The 22193-nt window shown below is 41.9% G+C and overlaps 1 long non-coding RNA gene across 1 annotated transcript in view; it reads left to right on the forward strand.

Annotated features, from left to right (window-relative positions):
* Positions 1 to 21789, forward strand: part of LOC129657812 (uncharacterized) — a 96528-nt gene extending 74739 nt beyond the window's left edge. Inside the window, exon 4 of the long non-coding RNA XR_008717121.1 lies at positions 21619 to 21789. This is a non-coding gene — a long non-coding RNA (uncharacterized LOC129657812). The remainder of the gene's footprint in view (positions 1 to 21618) is intronic.
* The last annotated feature ends 404 nt before the right edge of the window (positions 21790 to 22193 follow it).

Below are 22193 nucleotides of genomic sequence, written 5' to 3' on the forward strand. Positions count from 1 at the left end.
ATTCTACTATTTGTTGCCTCCAGAGTGTTTTTGATCTCATTTATTGCATTACTCATTGTATATTGACTCTTTTTTATTTCTTCTAGGTCCTTGTTAAACCTTTCTTGCATCTTCTCAATCCTTGTCTCCAGGCTATTTTTTTGTGATTCCATTTTGATTTCAAGATTTTGGATCAATTTCACTATCATTATTCAGAATTCTTTATCAGGTAGATTCCCTATCTCTTCCTCTTTTGTTTGGTTTGGTGGGCATTTATCCTGTTCCTTACCTGCTGGGTATTCCTCTGTCTCTTCATCTTGTTTAAATTGCTGAGTTTGGGGTGCCCTTTCTGTATTCTGGCAGTTTGTGGAGTTCTCTTTATTGTGGCGTTTCCTCACTGTGTGTGGGTTTGTACAGGTGGCTTGTCAAGGTTTCTTGGTTAGGGAAGCTTGTGTCTGTGTTCTGGTGGGTGGAGCTGGATTTCTTCTCTCTGGAGTGCAATGAAGTATCCAGTAATGAGTTATGAGATGTCTATGGTTTTGGGGTGACTTTGGGAAGCCTGTATATTGGAGTTCAGGGCTGTGTTCCTGTGTTGCTGGAGAATTTGCTTGGTATGTCTTGCCCTGGAACTTGTTGGCCCTTGTGTGGTGCTTGGTTTCAGTGTAGGTATGGAGGCATTTGATGAGCTCCTGTCAATTAATGTTCCCTGGAGTCAGGGTTTGGACTAAAGCCTCCTGCTTCCAGTTATTGGTCTTATTTTTACAGTAGTCTCAAAACTTCTCCTTCTATACAGCACCATTGATAATACATCTAGGTTAAAGATGAAAAGTTTCTCCACCGTGAGGGTTACCAAGAGAAGTTCACAGCGTTACATGGAGAAGAGAAGAGGGAGGAGGGAGTTAGAGGTGACCCGAATGAGATGAGGTGGAATCAATAGAGGAGAAAGCGGGTTAACCAGTAATCACTTCCTTATGTGCACTCCACAACTGGACCGCTCAGAGATGTTCACGGAGTTATACAGAGAAGAGAAGAGGGAGGAAGGAGACAGAGGTGGCCAGGAGGATAAAAGGAGGGGATGAAAAGGAGAGAGACAGATCCAGTCAGTAATCAGTTCCCTAAGTGTTCTCCACCGTCTGGAACACACAGAAGTTCACAGAGTTGGGTAGAGTAGAGAAGGGTTAGGGAGGAGACACAGGCGACCTGGTGGAAAAAAAGGAGAGTCCGAAGGGGGAGAGAGCAGTCAAGCCAGTAATCTCACTCCCTAGTAAAAAATGGGTACTGAAGATTGGGTTCTTAAAGGTACAAAATTGGTAACAAATACCTAAAAGCAAAAATTAAAAATCTAGAGTAGAGTTTGGAATTTCAAAAATACAATGTTAAAGAAAGGAAGAAGAAAAAGAAAGAGAGAAAAAGAAAAAAGAAAAAAGACACAAAAACAAAAGCAAAGCCACAAAAATTATAAAGAAAATATAGGTACAAAATTGATAACAAATACCAAAAAGCAAAAGTTAAAAAAATCTAGAGTAGAGTTTGGAATTTCAAAAATACAATGTTAAAGAAAAGAAGAAGAAAAAGAGAGCGAAAAAAGCAAAAACAAACAAAGTCACAAAAATTATAAAGAAGATATAGGTACAAAATTGATAACAAATACCAAAAAGCATAAATTAAAAATCTAGAGTAGAGTTTGGAATTTCAGGAATACAATGTTAAAGAAAACATGAAGAGAAATAAAGAGAGAAAAAAAAAGTCACAAAAGTTATATAAAAAAATATAGGTACAAAATTGATAACAAATACCAAAAAGCTAAAATTAAAAATCTAGAGCAGAGTTTGGAATTTCAAAAATACAATGTTAAAGAAAAGAAGAAAAAAAAAAAAACAAGGTCACAAAAGTTATAAAAAAATATATATATATGAAGTTTGCTTTTTTTTTAAAAAAAGGGTCTTTTTTTTTTTTTTTGCAAAGTAATAGTAGGTTATAAAAGTGAAAATTAAAGGAGTAATAGAGGACTTAAAATTTTTTTAAAAATTTAAAAAAAAAGAAAGAATGATCGTAAAAATAGTAAAAAAAATATATAGGACTTTCTCTGATGTTGTTGTGGGTATTGTGGGTTCAGTTTATTTTCGGCTAGTTACTTGTTCCAGCTTATTTTCCTCAAGATCTATAGGCCCCTTCCTATGTAGTCGGTACTAACCACAGGGTTTTAATCTATTGCCTGTTGCTTCCAAGGCGGTTCCCTCTGTTATAACTTCTTCTGTTTGCTGGTCTCTTCAGTGTCTGATTTCCGCCCTGATACAAAGGGGGCGGTGGTGGACACCTTTTTTTTTTTTTTTTTTTTAAGGCTCACTTGTTCAGTCGTGCTGTGGGGAAGGAGGGACGCTTCAAATAAATACGACTGGCGTGTGCTCGCAGTGCCTCAGCCACACTGGGCCTTCCCCTGCTCATGGCGCGTCTAGCCTCCCTGCCCACACTGCTCAGGCTCTAGGTTGCTCTGCCGGGAACCATCCGCGGCCGGCCCTGGGCTGCTTGCACCTCCCAGGTCTAAGCCGCTCAGGTTCAGGCACTCGGGTAGTCCTCAGAGGCACAGACTCGGTTGGGTCTGCGTTTTGTGCCCTTCCCAGGTCCGAGCAGCTCAGACAAGAAAGACAAGACATATACTTGTCTTTCAACGATGAGGTGTTTGGCGAGCACGGTTGCTGCGACTTATCGCCTCCCCGCCGCTCGGTCATCTGGGTGTACAACCGGCGCACATTCTCAGGCGGATGTTGACTGTCCAGAACCCCAAGAAGTTTTAGTTAGCAAAGAAGCCTGCTTACAGTTTTGTAGATAATGTCTCTCTGGGGCTGTGATTGCCCCCTTCCAGCTCTGGCTGCCTGTCACCGGAGGGGGACGGTCTGCAGCCGGCTATCTCTGTACAGGCCTTTGTTCTGTGCGCTGGCCTGGCGGTGTCTTAGGTTAGGGCTGGCTTTTCGCGTGGTAGACATCCCACAGTCTGGTTTGCTAGCCCAAATTATTTCACTCAGGTAGCGCTCGGGGTATTCAGGCCAGATCCTTACTGTAAGCGATGCAGCCCGCGCCTCGCCTCCCTGCCCAGCACCCGCTTGCTAATGGCGGATGCAGGCGTCTGTGCTGCTTCTCTGCTGGGGAATTTACCATAGGGCTCGTAATCTGTGGGTTTTAATTGTTTATTTATTTTTCCTCCCTGTTATGTTGCCCTCTGTGCTTCAAAGGCTTGGCACAGACTCGGCAGTGAGAATGTTTCCTGGTGTTTGGAAACTGCTCTCTTTTTAAGACTCCCTTCCTGAGACAGAGCTCCGTCCCTCCCTCTTTTGTCTCTTTTTTTGTCTTTTATATTTTTTCCTACCTCCTTTTGAAGACAATGGGTTGCTTTTCTGGGTGCCTGATGTCCTCTGCCGGCATTCAGAAGTTGTTTTGTGGAATTTACTCGGCGTTTAAATGATCTTTTGATGAATTTGTGGGGGAGAAAGTGTTCTCCCCATCCTATTCCTCCACCATCTTAGCTCCTCCCTTGGGACATATCATTAAAAATCACTTGTCACGGAGGAACCCATATCTCAGAATAAAGTTGCTAATGTATCAAGATTCTAGTGAGGATAATGGAATTACCTTCAGAGATTTCAAATGTGGGTTTATGGATGCCTTTTGACTGTGCCAGGCTGAAGTGCTTGAAATTTGATAGTATGAAAAGTCATTGGTTTACTAAAAATTAGCCTTTGCTTTGATTCTCTCAGGTTCCCTTGGGCCAATTCCACTAGAAAATCATCAGCATGTTTACATGAATAATTTCAAACCACCAGGAGGTAGTGTGGAGATCTCAATCCAGTTTTGTTTTGTTTTTTTAAGTGGAACTTAAAATGGATGTCTAGATACATTCTTCTCCTCTCCCATCCTGATGCCTGTCCTGTTTGTCTTTACCAGACAGGGAGCAGGGAGAGAAACAAAGATGAAGGAAAACGAGGGAAGCAGGTTGTTCTTGAAAACCTTGTGAGACTGCAAAGAAGTTGTAATTCATAATGCAGAGAATATCATTGGGAAAGCTGTTTGACTTACTGATACCTGTGTAACATCAAATAATTTAGAGTAGGGAGTGATCTTAGAATTCTGAAAAGATTAAAGGTGATTAGACAGTTGGAGAGTGAAGATCCACACTAGACCACTCACTTTGGGTGGGATTTAGAGTCACCTCAGTCCCTGCCAAGATCTTTTAACAGTCTCCTTCAGCCCCTTGAAGATTGGAGCCAGGTCCTAATCCTTTCTTCATCTACGCTGAATCCTGTGCTATGATACTGCTGCTGCTGCTAAGTCACTTCAGTAGTGACCGACTCTGTGTGACCCCATAGATGGCAGCCCACCAGGCCCCACCGTCCCTGGGATTCTCCAGGCAAGAGCACTGGAGTGGGTTGCCATTTCCTCCTCCAATGCATGAAAGAGAAAAGTGAAAGTGAAGTCGCCCAATCGTGTCTGACTCTTAGCAACCCCATGGACTGCAGCCTACCAGGCTCCTCCATCCATGGGATTTTCCAGGCAAGAGTACTGGAGTGGGGTGCCATTGCCTTCTCCGGGCTATGATACTAGGTGCTTCTTAAATATCTGTTGGGTGATTGAACTCTTAACTCCTAATGTCAGCAAAGGATGAGGCTCTCTGTTCCCACACCACTGTTGTGCCCATGGAGACAATGAGAGCAGTTCAGTTATTCAGTTCTCCCTTAACCTGGTTCATCGGATGCTCTCAACTATGTATTTGGAATCTCCTTTTCCTGTTCAGTATTGTCTCCCACAGGACTTCTCAGTCTGACTCCATAACTTGTCATCCACTTTTGATTATTAGAATAGCTCCAGTTGTATTATTGAAGACTCGCTTCCCAGGTGGCTGCTAGTGGTAAAGAACCCACCTGCCAGTGCAGGAGACATAACAGACACAAGTTCAATCCCTGGGTCAGGAAAACGCCCTGGAGGAGGGCATGGCAACCCACTCCAGTATTCTTGCCTAGAGAATCCCATGGACAAAGGAGCCTGGCGGGCTACAGTCCATGGGGTCACAAAGAATCAGACAGGACTGAAACAACTTAGCACACATGCATGCAGGGCTGTTCTTTGAAAAAAAAGTCAGCCTTGCATGTGATTCAGATCTGTGCCCTTCCCTCTCTTGTAGTATGTGTACCTGCACAAGAATGTGTAAACTTGTTTAAGTGTATCTCATTGTATGTGTAAAGGTGTAAGTGTGTATGGATGTGATAACCATGGTATGTGTCTGTGTGTGTGTATTTATGGAGGGGAGTTGATCGTGCTCTTGGACATCTCCTCCTCCTTCTAAGAACTCGCTTCTCCAAGGTGCTGGGAGCAAGGGGAGGAAAAGTTCAAATACCTCCCTGCCATTCTGGGCAAGTTTCATCCGCCTCTCAGTTGGCCGTCAGCGCTCTTCCTGCTCAATGTCCATGTAGGAATGGTGGTGATTTGGATGGTAGTCATTTGTCATTGTCTATTGACCAAGGGCTCATGCCCAAGCAGTTCCCTAAGCATTAGCAAATCCTTTCAAGATTCTGGGCTTTCCTGGTGGCTCAGACAGTAAAGAATCTGCCTGCGATGTGGGAGATCCAGGTTCAACCCTGGGTCGGGAAGATCCCCTGAAGAAGGGAATGCCTACCCACTCCAGTGTTCTTTCCTGGCAAAATCCCATGGACAGAGGAGCCTGGCAGGCTACAGTTTATGGGGTCGCAAAGACTAAGCAACTAAAACTTTCTCACTTTCAAGATACAGCACATCGTACAGCAGAGCCTGGCTGGTGGTATTCCATTGCATTTCCCTGATGTGTGCACCTCATTGTCCTTCATGCTGTGAGGGTCCCCAGTCTCTGCTCCAGGAGCTAACTCTCCAGCATTACAGGCTCCACCCCCTGTACCTTTCACCTCCAAAAACTCAAAGTCTTGGCTTCCTCTCCCCTGACCGTCTCATGCCTGCCTCTCCTACCCTGCCATGTCACATTTTCATAATTCTTTTTTTCATGGTCACAAGCACTGGAGCCAAATCACAAGTCTCCTAGCTAAGCAGTCATCTAACTAGGTGATGAAAGGTTGGTCAGCTCTTCCTTTAGGTACGCTTTTCTCAACCAGTGCATCTCTTGAGGCCTTTGTTGGGATGAATGGAGGGAACTGTCTTACCACACTCCCCCTAATGCCACCTCCTCATTCTTAAGGTCACCTCTTTATATTGACTGGGGTGATGTAAATGGAGGCAGTTGGTGATAGAGCCAGTCCAAAGATACTTCTTGCCAATTCTTGTAAGCCTTGGAGAAAGGAGACCACCCCTACTTACAGTGACCATGCTTACAATGTGGTGTATCGGGCCTTAGCTCCAATTCTAGGACAGTAAGAAAAGTTCTAGCATATTTTTGTACAGAGTTCAAATGAGCATTCTAACTCTTTATTTACAGCCAAACTACACCTAACTTTAAACTTAACAAGTAGCATAAGCTAAGAAGTAAAATAAGAGGCAAAAGGTAAATAAAGAATAAAACAAAACAAATTAAAAATATAAAGCAAAATATTTAGTACAAATATAAGTCCATTTAATAATAATAATGGCTTGCTGCTAAGTCTGCTAAGGGCTTACTGTATGTCAAATACTGTTCTAAATTGATGTATATTATCGCATTTAGTCCTGGCAACAATGCTGTAAGTTCTTTTTAAACACTTATTTATTTATTTTATTTTTGGTTGCACTGGGTCTTCATTGCTGCTTGTGGTGGAAAGCAACAGGTAAAATTAATTGAAATAGTATATTTTACTTAACCCAAGAGTTGGAACTTAAAGAAGGATGAGCACCAAAGAATTGATGCTTTTGAACTGTGGTGTGGAGAAAACTCTTGAGAGTCCCTTGGACAGCAAGGGGATAAAGCTAGTCAATCCTAAAGGAAATCATCCCTGAGTATCCATTGGAAGGACTAATGCTGAAGCTTCCAATATTTTGGCCACCTAATGTAAAGAGCCGATTTATTGGAAAAGATCCTGATGCTAGGAAAGATTAAGGGCAAGAGAAGGGGGTGTCAGAGGATGAGATGGTGGGATGGCATCACTTACTCAATGGACATGAGTTTGAGCAAGCTCTGGGAGATGGTGAAGGACAGGGAAGCCTGGCATGCTGCGGTCCACGGGGTTGCAAAGAGTCGAACACAACTTAGCGACTGAACAACAGTATATCAAAAATGTTACCGTTTCCACATGAAATTAATATATAACTATTAGTGAGGTATTTTACATTCATTTTTTTTTGTTCTGAGTCTTTGGAATCTGGTGTGTATTGCATACCTACAGCACATTCAGTTTGGACTGGCCTCTTCCACATGCTTAATAGCCCTGCGTGGCTGGAGGCTCCTGGAAGGGCAGTGCAGCTGCAGAATGCTTAGAACAGTGCCAGGCGCATAGTAAGTGTTATTCAAAGGTTATTGATTATTTTACCTTCCAAATATTTTTCCAATCGATCACTTCTTTCCTTCTCCGCTGACACCCCTTAGATCAATTTATCCTCATCTTTGTCAAAAAAGATGGATAGACCTCCTAACTTGGCCTCCCCGTATTCACTAGCCACAGCCCTTGGCCATCTATTTTTCACCGTGAAACCCAAGAAATCCCTTGAAAATATGTCGCTGGTCAGTTCCTCACTCCATTGCCCCTGAGCCTTTCCTGTGTTGAGTTCCTGCTTCTCTGTGGGTCAGCCGCTCACCTTTGTTCTGTTCCTTGGATGGTCAGTTCCTCGCTAAGCCTTGGCTGTGATGCCCTTTCCCCCCACACCCCCATTTCTACTTCCTCTGGCACCTCTGTTTGTACTTTCTCTCTCCTTTATATCTTCCTCAGGAAGCCTTTTCTGGTGGCTTCCAGTCTCTGTCAGATGACTTTGTTAAAATGCTGATGTAGAATCATATTTTCTTTCCAAAGCTCTTATCGCTCTAATTTTGCTTTCATTAGTGCAATAAATTAATTAATCTGTCTACTGCCCCAACTTGACTGTAAATTCTTTCATGGCAGGTGCTGCATTTGTTTCTTTTCACCATTTTTTCCCCCACATCTAGCCCCCAGTGCCTGACACCTTGTGGACTATCATGAAATGTTTTAATAAGTAATTGAAATAGGTAAGTGTGCAATTATTGCTCTGCAGGACCCTACAAAATCAAAATGAAGGGAATTTAAAACAAGGAGGAAAATGCTGCAAGGTCAGCTTTTAGTTTAATTTAAATTCTTAAAAGATAAGAGCAAAGAAATAATGCACCACATAATAAGATTCAGAAAACTTCACAAACATAGCAATACCCAGTGACATTAGACAAAGACAGGCACTGATTGTGCTGTTAACCACCCCGATCATGGAAAATCAGCCTAAAAAATGGAAAAAAAAGGAGATAGGAAGCAGGAAGGATATTGTGAGCCAAGTTTTACTTCTCATGTGCCTGAAAAATTAAGTTGTGCTCAGTGAAACACTGGGGGTAAAGGTAGCCTGGGGCCTAGATGACCCAACTTTTAAAATGTGACAGTCTTATACTGTTTTCTCATAAATAGTTAAAGTATCATGGAAATTCTAGTATCTCAGCAAATAGCAATTAAATAAAGTTGGTCGATGAATCAACAAATATTTATGTCTTCCATATGCTGTGTGCTGCAAATACAGAGGAAAACAAGACAGTGTGGTGTCTGTATTATAGATTTAGGAACACCATCATTTCTTTCTTCCTTCCCTCTCAGCCCTGTGTCAACTAAGCCCAGCGCTGAGAACTAGATTAGGTTTAACGTACAGTATCAGGACATGTAAAATAAGTGACAGTAAAAGTGATTCAGTGACTCTAGCAAGGTAGGTGATTCATTCTTCCCATTCGCCTTCTAGGAGATGGTGGAGAAACTAGTGGAAGAGTCCTCCAATGCTTCTCCCTACAGAAGTGTACAGTGCAGGACTCCTCTTTTCTAAGAACACATGAAAAATAGATGAGCATATCTCCTCACTGCTAGCCCTGAGTTTCTAGCCTCATCAGTTGGGTGGAGAGAGAACACTAGAAAGAGGAGCAGGTTGGAAATGGAAAGAAAAAGAGACATCAGACAACTTCCATATTGGACAAGCTAAGTTATGCCCCTATAATAAATTACTCACAAAATCGCAGGGACTCACCTCAACAAAGTTTTAATTCGTGCTCACACAATGTCTGTTGTGCCTTTGGCAGCTTGCTGGAGCAGCTCCTCTCCAAGCAGGGAAAGAAAGCCACTCATTTTCATCTTGTGGCTCTGTGGTCTCTCCCACAACTTCCAGATTTCCAGGTGACTTCTAGATTGCTGATGCAGTGGAAGAGAGAGCGGGCATTCACTGCCTCAGACTGAAAGTGACATTCACTTGCATTCACAGTCCATTGTGCAGAGATAGTCATATGACTTTCCCTATCTGCAAAGAGGGCTATAACGTGGTGTCTTCTATGTGCCCAGGAAGAAGGACATATAGACGTTCGTGGACATTAAGAACGCCCATCACACATTTGATGCATTTAAGATACCCCTGAAATGTCCAAGTGGAAATATCCTATAGGCATTTGGATACACAGATCTGGAACTGTGAGTCTCAGACTTGACTGGATAAGGATCATCTGAAGGAGACTGTTAAAATTCAGATTCCTGGGTCCTGGTCTTAGAGATTCTACTTTGGTAGGTCTGGAGTTAAGCTATGGAATCTGAACTTTAAACCTCTGCAGAGATCATAATTTGACAAACTCTAGTCTAGAACTTTAAAAATTCAGCAGAATAGGGATGGTATTAGTTGCCACTGGGGGAAGTGAGGTCACCATTAGAAAAAATCTTCAGAAGAGGGTGGAGTAAGAAAAAGAAAAAAGATCCAGCCTAAAGCCCCAGAAAATTCCAAGGGGAGAGACTAGTGCCAGAACATGGGATTGGGAGCGCCCATTTACGGCAGATGCTGCCGAGAGATCTTCTTGTAAGATAAGAATTGAAAAGATTCATTGTGTTTAGTGACCAGAAGGTTACTGATAATCTCAGCAAGACATGAAGGCTGACATCAAGTCTGTGTTCACTGAAGAGTCCGTGTATTAGGCCCTCAGTCATGCCTGACTCTTTGCGTCCCCTGTGACTGTAACCCTCCAGGCTCCTTTACTGATGGGATTTTCCAGGCAAGAATACTGGGGTGGGTTGCCATTTCCTTCTCCAGGGGATCTTCCTGACCCAGGGATCAAACCTGGCCCTCCCGCATTGCAGACAGACTCTTTATCGTCTAAGCCACCAGGAAGTCCCACCAGGAAAGAGTCAGTGGGTTTAGACAAACAGTGGGGAAAAGTTTTTGAGGAAGTATGGCTGCAAAGAGGAGACAGGTTGGTAGCAGAAGCGGGGGGTGCGGGATCAGGAGAATTAAGAAAATATTGGTGAGACTGAACATGATTAAATGCTAATAGTGAGAGTGATGTTGAATAAAGAGATGAGATCATCAATAGATTTCCTGAGAAAGTGTGTGTGGGGTGGGGGTGGAATTTAAAAGAATGCTTAGGAAGACTTTGCTTTAGCTTGGCAAAGGGAACACTCCTTCAGGAAGAGATGGGTATAGACAACCAGTTGACTGGTTGTCAACTTTGGGTGTTGATTGGAATCACCTAAGAAGCTCAAAAATATGTACTTTGACCTGCCCCAGCCCTGAAATTCTGTGTTTTTTTTTAAAGATTTTTTGATGTGGACCATTTTTTAAATCTTTATTGAATTTGTTTCAGTATTGCTTCTTTTTTATGTTTTGGTTTTTTGGCCACCAGGCATATGAGATCCTAGCTCCCTGACCAGGGATGGAATCTGCACCCCCTGCATCAGAAGGTGAAACCTAATCACTGGACTGCCAGGGAAGTCCCCTGAGATTCTCTTTTGTCTGTTGTGCAGGTTTGGCATCAGGATTTTAGACAGACTCTCCCAGATGATTCTAAGGCATGACTGAGGCTGTGAGGTTTTCACTGAATTAGGAACAGCCTTGTTTATAGTTCTTCTAGATTCTTAGGTCACAGTTTGGACAGCACTTCTTAGAGAAGACTTCCAGGATACCAACTAAATTAGGATCCTGGATGTATGTTCCTATGTTGTTGTTGTTGCTTAGTCTCAGTTGTTTTGTGATCCCATGGACTGGAGCCTGCTGGGCTTCTTTGTCCATGGGATTTCCCAGGCATGAATACTGGAGTGGATTGCCATTTCCTTCTCCAGGGGATCTTCCTGACCCAGGGATAGAACCTGCATCTCCTGCATTGAGAGACAGATTCTTTACCACTGAGCCTCCAGGGAAGCCTGTATGTTCCTGTACATACATATATTTAGAATAAATACTTCTATTTTTTCTTTTGAGACAGGCCTGGGACCTGGGACTCTTTGGTGCAGTGCTGCAAAGCTTGCACCTGGACACACCCCTCCTCCAGCTACAAAATACAAAGAAACTGTAAGGGACTAAAAATAACTGTGTGCATGCTCAGTTGGGGAAATTCTGGACCAAAAGATACAAAGACAAAAAGCCCAACTGCCACTTCTGAAAAGCCAGGAGCAAAAACAGGGTGTTGGGAGCAAAAGCAGTGTACTCTGTGTGACCCCCTGCACTGAACACCACCAAAGGGTGGGCAAACCACCTAAGCCACCAGTCCCTGGACACACCCTGACCCTTACCCCAGGTAAGGAACAAGCTCGCAGCTCCCCTCCAACTTGTTACTTGTTTTGGCTTTCTTCTTCAGCCAGTGCAGAAGCTCCAATTAACCTTGCCTGAATTTCTTGCCCGGACACTACAGTTAATTTCTATTGATTGGGGAATGACAAGAACCCTGGTCAGTATCACTTTCATTTTTACTGTCCTATTCTATGCATATCTTCCTTAGGAGATTGTAGGCATGTGCCAGTAGCCCCCTTTGTCCTATTTACCACTGACTACCTTACCTAGCAGGCAGAGAGTGGACATTCCTTAAGGTGGCATGAAAGGGCACAGGTGGAAGAGACACTGTGGTGACTTGGGAAACTGTGCCCAAGCGGGCTCCTCTGGTCATGGCTATGTGGGAGCTGCGAGGATGCTATGTGCCTCTGCATGTAAAACTCACCCAAACAGCACCAGGGTAATTATAGCTGCCAGGCAAGGTTGTTTGCAATGAAAGGTGATAACAATATTGAGCATTTCTTGTATAATCGAGCATAGTTATTTTGTCTGTAGTTTAAAGTTGTTTGAAGTTCAAGATCACTTAATTATAAAATTCTGGTTTGTTTCCAGAGGAGTACAGGGACTAGGGGAAAAGGAGCCCTATCATGAGACTATTTGAAAGAATATGATTTCTTAAACAATCCACATGTAAGTTTTTATATCTAAACTGATAAACTACTTATAGCAAGACATCTGTTATTTCTCCAGTCTTTACCCCACTGCATGCATCCACAGACCCTTCCCTTTTATCTAGTTGCAGTATGGTTGGGATGTGTGATGCTGGGTCATAATGATACAACCCAGGGGTTTATAAACTTTTTTTTGTTTTTAATAAATATTCAATGTTTTGTGGGCTATAGCAGTCTCTCCATTGCTAAGAGCCTAAGGTAGCCTTGGACAATACTTAAAAAATGAGCATGACTGGGGTTTTCCCTGGTGATCAGGTGGTTAAGACTCTGCGCTTCTGCTGCAGGGTGTGTGGGTTTGATGCCTGGTCAGGGAATTTAAGATTCCACATGCCGGGTGATGCAGCTTCCTGCCACCCCACCCCCCCCTCCTCCGCCCGCAAGAAAAAAAGCATGACTGTTGTATTGTTTTATTACTGTGTAATAAATTACCACAAACTTAGTGGCTTAAAACAGCAGACATTTATTATCATTTAGTTTCCATAGGTCAGGAATCAGCTTGCTGGGTCCTCTGCTCCTGGTCTCACAAGGATACAATCAGGGTGTTGGTAGTGTCTGCAGTCTCATCTGAGGCTTTGGATCCTCTCTCAAGTGTGTGTTGGCAGAATTCATTTGCTTGCAGCTGTCTAACTCATGGCAGCTTACTAATGATAGACAAGATATCATCTATCTCATCTAACTCATTTCAGCAAGAGGCTCAGGAAAAGCCTAAGCCATTTAAAAATGTTCACCTAATTGGGATAGGCCCACCCAGGGTGTTCTTAGTTACCTTGCAATCAACCGATTAAAGGCTTTCATTACATCTGCAAAATTTTTTTATCTTTGCTATTTAAGGTAACATGATCTATAGGAATGATATTGCATCATAGTCACAGGTCCAGAATGTTGCAGAAGTCGGTCCCTTGGGAAACCAAGCACCACACTGGGGGAGTTGGAGAACTCAGGTTTATTACACCTCCGGGCCCACAGTAGTTAACACTTGTAGCTCTTAGCCCTAAACAAAGGAACTACAGAGTTTTTATAAACAGTGCATGACACCAGACGTTAGTGGGTAGTGCTGTTAATAGGCTAATTCAAACTAGGGGTTTCAGGCATGGACACAGCAGGGGGGATGCCAGACCTTTACACAAACTAAAGTGATTAAGCCAGATTTCAGGGACTGGGTAATTGACAAGGGTGAGTGAGGTAAGTTTCACCTCCTAGCATTGTTTTAAGGTTCTGTCCTTCCCCCCAGCCTCCCACCCAAACTATGTAACTTACATGACTTTGTAAGCAGCTTGCAGAATTGCAGAAGCATAACCAGCATGAGGTTATTTCTAGCTGGGTGCAAATTTTTAAATTTTCCTCTTCAAACCCACACTTGAGAGGAGGAGAGATTTCACAGGGCATGTATATACTAGAGAGTGGGAATATTGGGGGCTGTCTTAGAATTCTGTGTACCATATCTGGGCAAATAAAGCAACAAATGCACACTGAAGTGTGAATATCAGAAAATAATGTTTCTGATATTCTGTCACAAAATAATTTTTTCGATTATTTTTTAAACCCTTAAAAAAAGTAAAAATGATTTTTGTGGGCTGAAGAAACAAAACTCAAGAAATAGGCAGCTGGTTGGATTTGGCTTGTAGGCCATAGTTGACCATCCCTGATATAATCTGTAAAATGGAGTTAAGATAGCCCTGTAGCCTACTAAGAAATGGTTCCCAAAACCAGATGCTGGATCCAGAAGGTATGGCTTTGTAATATATGGAAGCAAAGCTGGAGTTTAAGGGTCACCTGCTGGGGTATAAGACACTAGATCCTTTCTCTCAGAGGTTCTTCCTGTGAGTTTGAAAGATCTAAGCCTGAACAGACCATCAGTCACTACCCTGAGTTCAGGCCCCCTGTGAGGACACAGGGAAGCCGGGGCTACCCACACCCCCAGCCCCATATCTCTCAGTTGCTTTATGAATGTGTTGAATGTGTCTCCTTTGTGCTTATTCATTCAAACTGAAGCATCTTTGTATTTTTCTGTTCAAGTGCCCAGTCAAATCCTCTATGAGGCTGCTGCAACTTCACATAGTCAATCAAAGATCAGCATGCTTTTAAATGTCACTGTAAATGTAATTCTGCTGCAATGGAATTTATGGCATAAGAAGCAATCATTTGCTTTTCCACATCACCAGGCACTATTGTTTCAGATTATTTGGGTTGTACATCTAGGCTAATTTTCATATTGTTCAGATCCAAATTTTCGTCTGCACAAAGAAAAAGATTAAGGATGTGAAAAACATTCTTGGAGCAGAAGCTCAAAAAAAAAAAACAAACCTGTAATAGTACTGTGTGAAATATTAGATCTTAAAATCATCATATCCTGTTTTAGCCACAAATGTACTTATCAAATGTTTATATAGTGCTTCAGTTTAGTTCAGTTTAGTCGCTCAGTTGTGTCCGACTCTTTGCGACCCCATGAATCGGGACACACCAGGCCTCCCTGTCCATCACCAACTCCCGGAGTTCACTCAGACTCATGTCCATCAAGTCAGTGATGCCATCCAGCCATCTCATCCTCTGTCGTCCCCTTCTCCTCTTGCCCCCATCCCTCCCAGCATCAGAGTCTTCTCCAATGAGTCAACTCTTCACATGAGGTGGCCAAAGTACTGGAGTTTCGGCTTTAGCATCATTCCTTCCAAAGAAATCCCAGGGCTGATCTCCTTCAGAATGGACTGGTTGGATCTCCTTGCAGTCCAAGGGACTCTCAAGAGTCTTCTCCAACACCACAGTTCAAAAGCATCAATTCTTTGGCACTCAGCCTCCTTCACAGTCCAACTCTCACATCCATACATGACCACAGGAAAAACCATAGCCTTGACTAGATGGACCTTTATTGGCAAAGTAGTGTCTCTGCTTTTGAATATGCTATCTAGGTTAATCATAACTTTCCTTCCAAGGAGTAAGCGTCTTTTAATTTCATGGCTGCAGTCACCATCTGCAGTGATTTTGGAGCCCCCAAAAAATAAAGTCTGACACTGTTTCCACTGTTTCCCCATCTATTTCCCATGAAGTGATGGGACCAGATGCCATGATCTTCGTTTTCTGAATGTTGAGTTTTAAGCCAACTTTTTCACTCTCCTCTTTCACCTTCATCAAGAGGCTTTTGAGTTCCTCTTCACTTTCTGCCATAAGGGTGGTGTCATCTGCATATCTGAGGTTATTGATATTTCTCCCGGCAATCTTGATTCCAGCTTGTGCTTCTTCCAGCCCAGCACTTCTCATGATGTACTCTGCATATAAGTTAAATAAGCAGGGTGACAATATACAGCCTTGACGTACTCCTTTTCCTATTTGGAACCAGTCTGTTGTTCCATGTCCAGTTCTAACTGTTGCTTCCTGACCTGCATACAAATTTCTCAAGAAATATAGTGCTTACTGGGTACTTATATGGTGCTTACAGGGACTGTTCTAAGCATGGCACAATTTTAATTTATTTGGATCATAACCCTTTGAAGATATATTATTATTATCATCCTTGATAAGGAACCAGAGACACAGAGGACAATTAAGTAGTAACTTGACGAATATCTCCTGCTTAGTAAGTAGCTGCCCTGGGATTTGAACCCTAGCTATTTCATTCCACAATCTGTTCTCTCAGCTACTATCCTATGCTACTTCTCCAGCATATAGTAATAATTTTAAAATGACTCTGGAATATGCTGATGTTATTCATGGTGTACAAATAACTAATAAGATATTTCAGTGAAAATTCTGGAATTGGTATGAAAGTTCTTGAAGGTCACCTCCTGTCAGGTGACTGAAGTGGCAAATTAAATGACCATCTTCCCTCTAGTCTAAACCTCAGGCTTGTTGATTAGCTTGTCATCATGTCATCCAATATTCCTAAGGCCAGCTTTGAGATTCTTTTCCAATAATACCAATATCAGAATATCAGTAAGGATCAGTTGCATGGCACACATTTGCAACAATTGTATTAATAATTCATCAGATTTTCTCAATTGATGTAGACATTATTGTAAAATTATTCAAAATTTGTTACGTTTCTATAATATGAGTGAAGATACTGAAATAACCCTGTGATTTTATCAAAGACAAATTTGGTCCTATTCAAACATAAGATTTCTGATACAGATGCCTGTTCTCAGAATACTAATAATGTTTCAACCATTACAGGCTTAGTTTTTATCAGTCGAAAGACTTCCATTGTCAAGACATTTTCCAAAGATCCTAAATCAAAACAATACCATTGCAATTTTCTGTGACACTTTTTTCAAAATGGAGGGACAGAATATTTCCCCATGTGAATTTCTGCATTTTAATAAGAATTGAAGAGAAAGATAAATGTTAATGGTTTAATTCTAAAAATAAAAGAATTTCATAAGAAAATTACTAGTAATGTTAAATATTCATTGTGATGTGGATTTAGTGAAACTGATAAGGGAACAGGAGTTAACTTATCAACCTATACAAAAAAAGCCTTTAACAATTTTACATTATTTGGAGAAACAACAGAAACTTGTTAAAAAGAATGATCTGAAGAAAGCATGGAATAGTTTCTAGGATATTTTATTTTCTATTATTATGAAGACTTTTCAAAATGAGATCCTTATCTTTAATTACTTGAATACTTATTTGCTAAGTAGGAGCAGAAGAAAACAAAATTCTTCCAGAAGTATTTTCATGGAAAACAATGCTTCAAAGTTTCACACCACCCTTTATGACTCCAGTTCATCAGGTCATTTTTAATAACAACTTGGGAATTACTAAAGTAATTGATATAAAATCTCTCCTGATAAACCAAATGAATTACTCAGACTTCCCAAGAGATGTTTGAAAAGATAAAGTATAAATTTTAACTTCCAAGTCGAATTCTACAAATGAACATAAAAATGTGAAATCCTGTTATCAGCTTCAACAGGGATTATGAAAATGACAAAAGTTGTATTAACCCATCTGTAATTTTTTGCAGAATTTTGTATTCATTCTCATGTACATTAACTTTTGTCAATAAAAGGTGATTGGTTAAATGTATAACATACAAAATTTAATTTTTCTAATTTTTGAGGCTTTCTAAAAATAAATTCACAAATAAAAAGCACGATTTGTCGGAACATGAATTCAGACTTGGGGCTTGTTGTAAATATGGTCACCATATGAATGTTCTGGATCAGAAAGGATGAAGCTAAGAAGGAGTCGCAGTGGATGGAAATGGAAGAAAAATGAAGTGTGGATGATTTGAAGATTAACAGGACCTTTTTTCCTTGTCAGAAAGAAAACCATTGCAGACATAAGATGATTCTTGTTAAGGTAATAATCACTTACTATAATCAAACTCTAAGTACTTCAGCTAGAAACTCCTGAGCACCAGGAAAGAGCTATTAGGCATTGTTAAAGCAATTGATCGCTTCCATCATTATATGTATGGCTGAAATTTCACAATCAGAACATATCATACTGCATTATGAGGCCTGCTGAAATTCACAAATTTGAAGGGACAAATTGCCTGGATGCTTACAAAACTGTAAGGCTGTCATTTCCGAATTGAATATTGACAGAGGGTAAAAAAACATCATAAAGTACATACATTATCCAGGCACCCCGTGTTGGGATAATGCTTCTAAATCTGATTTTAGGCAGGAAGAAAGAAACAAATAGTTTAAAAGATCTGGTAGTTAGTGTTTTGGAACAAGCAAAGGTTTCTGGCTGGGAGGGTGGAAAACACTCCTATTTCCTGAATGGAAAGTTATGAAATGGCTCATTCATTTGTCCAACAAATATTTATTGAGTGTGTGCTACATGCCAGGCACCAGACCAGGCGTGAGAAATGCACTAGCGAAAAAGACGAATCATAGGGCTAAGGGCCCAGCAAAACATAGAGAGTGAGATAGAAATATTGTGTGAAAGCTGCATTGTGAGCTGTGCTTTGTCACTCAGTCATGTCCTACTCTTTGTTACCCCATGGACTGAGCCCACCAGGCTCCTCTGTCCATGGGGATTCTCCGGGAACCACTGTAAGAGTGGGTTGCCATGCCCTCCTCTAGGGGATCTTCCCAACCCAAGGATTGAACCCAGGTCTCTCGTATTGTAGGCGGATTCTTTACTGTCTGAGCCACCAGGGAAGCCCTGTAAAAAAGAAACATATTTTATTTACTCTATGTGCCGTGTGCTGTGCTATGCGCTGTTGCTTCAGTCGTGTCCTACTCTTTATGACCCCATGGACTGAACCCACCAGGCTCCTCTGTCCATGGGATTCTCCAGGCAAGAATACTGGAGTGAGTTGCCATGCCCTTCTCCAGGGGATCTTCCTCTTTCTGACCCAGGGATTGAACTTGTGTCTCTTGTGTCCCTAGCATTGGCAAGGGACACACTGGGTTATTTACCACTAGCACCACCTGGGAAGCCCATTTACTCTGTGTATTGCCACTGTTAAATATTATTGCATGTCATGTAAATGCAGTCAAACTTCTAATTAAAATTCCTTTTGCATGGAAGTTATATTTGACCATTACAGGTTATGCTAGGAAAGTATATGTGTTCCTTTCTTAAAAAATGTAATATTTAACTATTGCACAATCCCAGAATTTTGTTCATCTACTTTTTCAAGAGAATTTAAGGCTGTTATACATAATCAACCAAATTAAAAACAATTTGGGAATTTCCTGGTGGGTCCAGTGGTTAGAACTCCACACTTCACTGCCAATGGCTGGGTTCGTTCCCTGGTGGGGAAACTTGGAACCCACAAGCCACATGGTGTGACCAAAATAAATACAACTGATTTGTAAAAAAGCAGATTTAGCATATATGACCTTGAAAATTTCACCTTTGAAGAAAACACAAACTCCATAGAATTCTACCTTATATTTTCTTATAGCTAAAAGTGTTTCCAAGGAATCCACACATTTAAAAAAAATCTCTAATGTACTGAATTTAAGATATTTCTATTATTTTTCAGATATACCAGGAAGATATTCTAATAGTTTTCTATAAAGGATTACTCCTGAAAAACAAATAAAATTTTCTGAATATTTTATACAGTGGTTGGCACATGTAAGAACTCATTTAATATTTATAGACATGAGTAAGCAAATTGGGCATGACAAGTTAACATCACAGTGATTAACTAGTAGGGTCAGATCCGGTTTTATGGAATCTGAAGCTTATCCAATAGGGGTGTTTCTCTTTAAAAGAAAGAATACAAAATTATATATATAAATTTAGGCATGAGAGTGAGTATTTACAATGAGAAAATAAATCACTACAAATTATAATATTTAAAAGGATAGACAATTACAACAAATTTTTAAAATGAGTTTTTGGCTTTCACCACTTCATCATATTTATCAAAAATCTACAAAAATATAAACAATGAATCTGAAATGAAGGCATAAAAAACAGGAATACAAATGCATTTTTTAGAAGGCTGCTATTTGTATTGAGCTATATAATTGTGTAATCAAATTATTCATATTGCATGTAGTAAGTTATGAGTTTTATCACTGGAGCCCTTGTTTTGCAAGCCATTTTGCTGTGTTGGTGGCAGATTTGCAGGGCACCTCTGGAGCTGCCAGACTTGATTGGCACAAGATGTATCAGATACAGTAAAGTCTGATCTGGTGTACACTGGGGTACACAAAACATGTGACTTCATGCTTACTGTTGAGGGAACCCAAAGCTGGTGCTCTGTGACAGCCTGGAAGGATGGGGTGGGGAGGGAAGAGGAAGGGGTTCCAGCAGGAAGGAGACACATGTATGCCTACGGCCAATTCATGTTGATGTATGGCAAAAATCATCACAATATTGTAAAGTAATTATCCTCCAGTTAAAATTTTAAAAAGAAACAAACAACAAAAATAGTCACTGTTTACTGTGCCACTGTAAGCTTGTACCTACAAATACAGGAATTCTATTGAGTTCTGTTTAATGAGATTCCTGCGGTGCCTGCAATGCAGGAGCCCTAGGTTCGATCCCTGGGTTGGAAAGATCCCCTGGAGAAGGGACAGCCTACCCACTACAGGGTTCTGGGCTGGAGAATTCCATTGACTGTATATCCATGGGGTCGCAAAGAGTTGCACACGACTGAGCAACTTTCACTATAGCAGCTAACATTTAGCAGCTAATGAGGTTCCCAGCAAAAGATAGAACTAATGTATGTTGTGTTTATAATTGTATATACTGCATTATGGGCTTCCCTGGTGGCTCAGTGGTAAAGAATCTGTCTGCAATGCAGGATACATGGTGGGAGCCACGAGTTCCATCCCTGGGTCAGGAAGAGCCCCTGGAGAAGGAAATGGCAACCCAGGCCGGTATTCTTGCCTAGGAAATCCCATGGACAGAGGAGCCTGGTGGGCTACCGTCCATGAGGTCGCAAAGAGTTGGACACGACTTAATGACTAAACAACAACAACAACATACTGCCTCATTGAGCATATGTCTAACAGAATGGAATTCCTGTTTTGACTAAGCATCATTGAGAACTGAATCCCTCACTTAAATTATACATGTCTGACAATTAGAAGACGTATTCATAGACTAGCTATATTTTAAATCTAGTTTCCCCTCCATTAACCATAATCTACAGGTTTCTCTTAAAATTCTACCCCTGACCCTGGATTGGAAAAGACTCTGATGCTGGGAGGGATTGGGGGCAGGAGGAGAAGGGGACGACAGAGGTTGAGATGGCTGGATGGCATCACCAACTCGATGGACATGAGTTTGGGTGAACTCTGGGAGCGGGTGATGGACAGGGAGGTCTGGAGTGCTGTGATTCATGGGGTCACAAAGAGTCGGACACGACTGAGTGACTGAACTGAACTGAACTCACCCTGGATTTCACATCTGACGCTAAGTGAGCTAGCTCAGTGGGGGTGGGGATGGAAAAGAGTTAAATGGCCCTCTAACTTGCTGCTGCTGCTGCTAAGTCACTTCTGTTGTGTCCGACTCTTTGTGACCCCATGAATCGCAGCACGCCAGGCCTCCCTGTGCGACCCCATAGATGGCAGCCCACCAGGCTCCCCCGTCCCTGGGATTCTCCAGGCAAGAATACTGGAATGTGTTGCCATTTCCTTCTCCAGTGCATGAAAGTGAAAAGTGAAAGTGACGTCGCTCAGTTGTGTCCAGCTCTTAGTGACCCCATGGACTGTAGCCTATCAGGCTCCTCCATCCATGGGATTTTCCAGGCAAGAGTGCTGGAGTGGGGTGCCATGGCCTTCTCTGCTTCTAACTTAGGTGGACCTGTTTATTCATATGTTTCCAGACTTGGGGCCAAGTACCAGTGTTTGGGTTTCATTGCATCTGGCTGGCTGCTTGTGAATGGTGTACCAACTGCTGTAAGACTGGCTTCCTTCCCCAGCTCTGCTCAATGGCCAAGAGAACTTTACCAACGTATGGGCACCTAATGTTGACACTGATTTGCATAATGGTGCAATAAAAGGCATTCTTCAAGTCCTTTTTGTGTGTAACTCATCAATAAAGGGAAATCAGAGCTTGTGGCAACTTGGAGATGGAGGCAGCCTGTCAGCAGAGATTGTACTTATGACCTTGACACAGACTCATGCAAGAGAAGGAAGCTGTCAGGAGGGTTCTCACGCTGAATCACCCTCTGACCTCTGACACTCCAGTTATGCCCTGAACCCTTGATGGGGAGCTGTCAGTTCTTTCCCCATCAGGGCTGGATCCTACTGCCCATGTTCTGACCGGGATCCTATTCCATCCTAAATGCACAGCCTGGACTTAGAAAATTGTCACCCTCTTGCCCAGAGACTCTGCTAGTTCTCCCAGTCTCCAGATCCTTTCAGAACAGACGTAACCTGAATTCTCTGTGCTGTCAGA

Source organism: Bubalus kerabau, chromosome 7, assembly GCF_029407905.1.
Source record: "Bubalus kerabau isolate K-KA32 ecotype Philippines breed swamp buffalo chromosome 7, PCC_UOA_SB_1v2, whole genome shotgun sequence".
Lineage (NCBI taxonomy): Eukaryota > Metazoa > Chordata > Mammalia > Artiodactyla > Bovidae > Bubalus > Bubalus kerabau.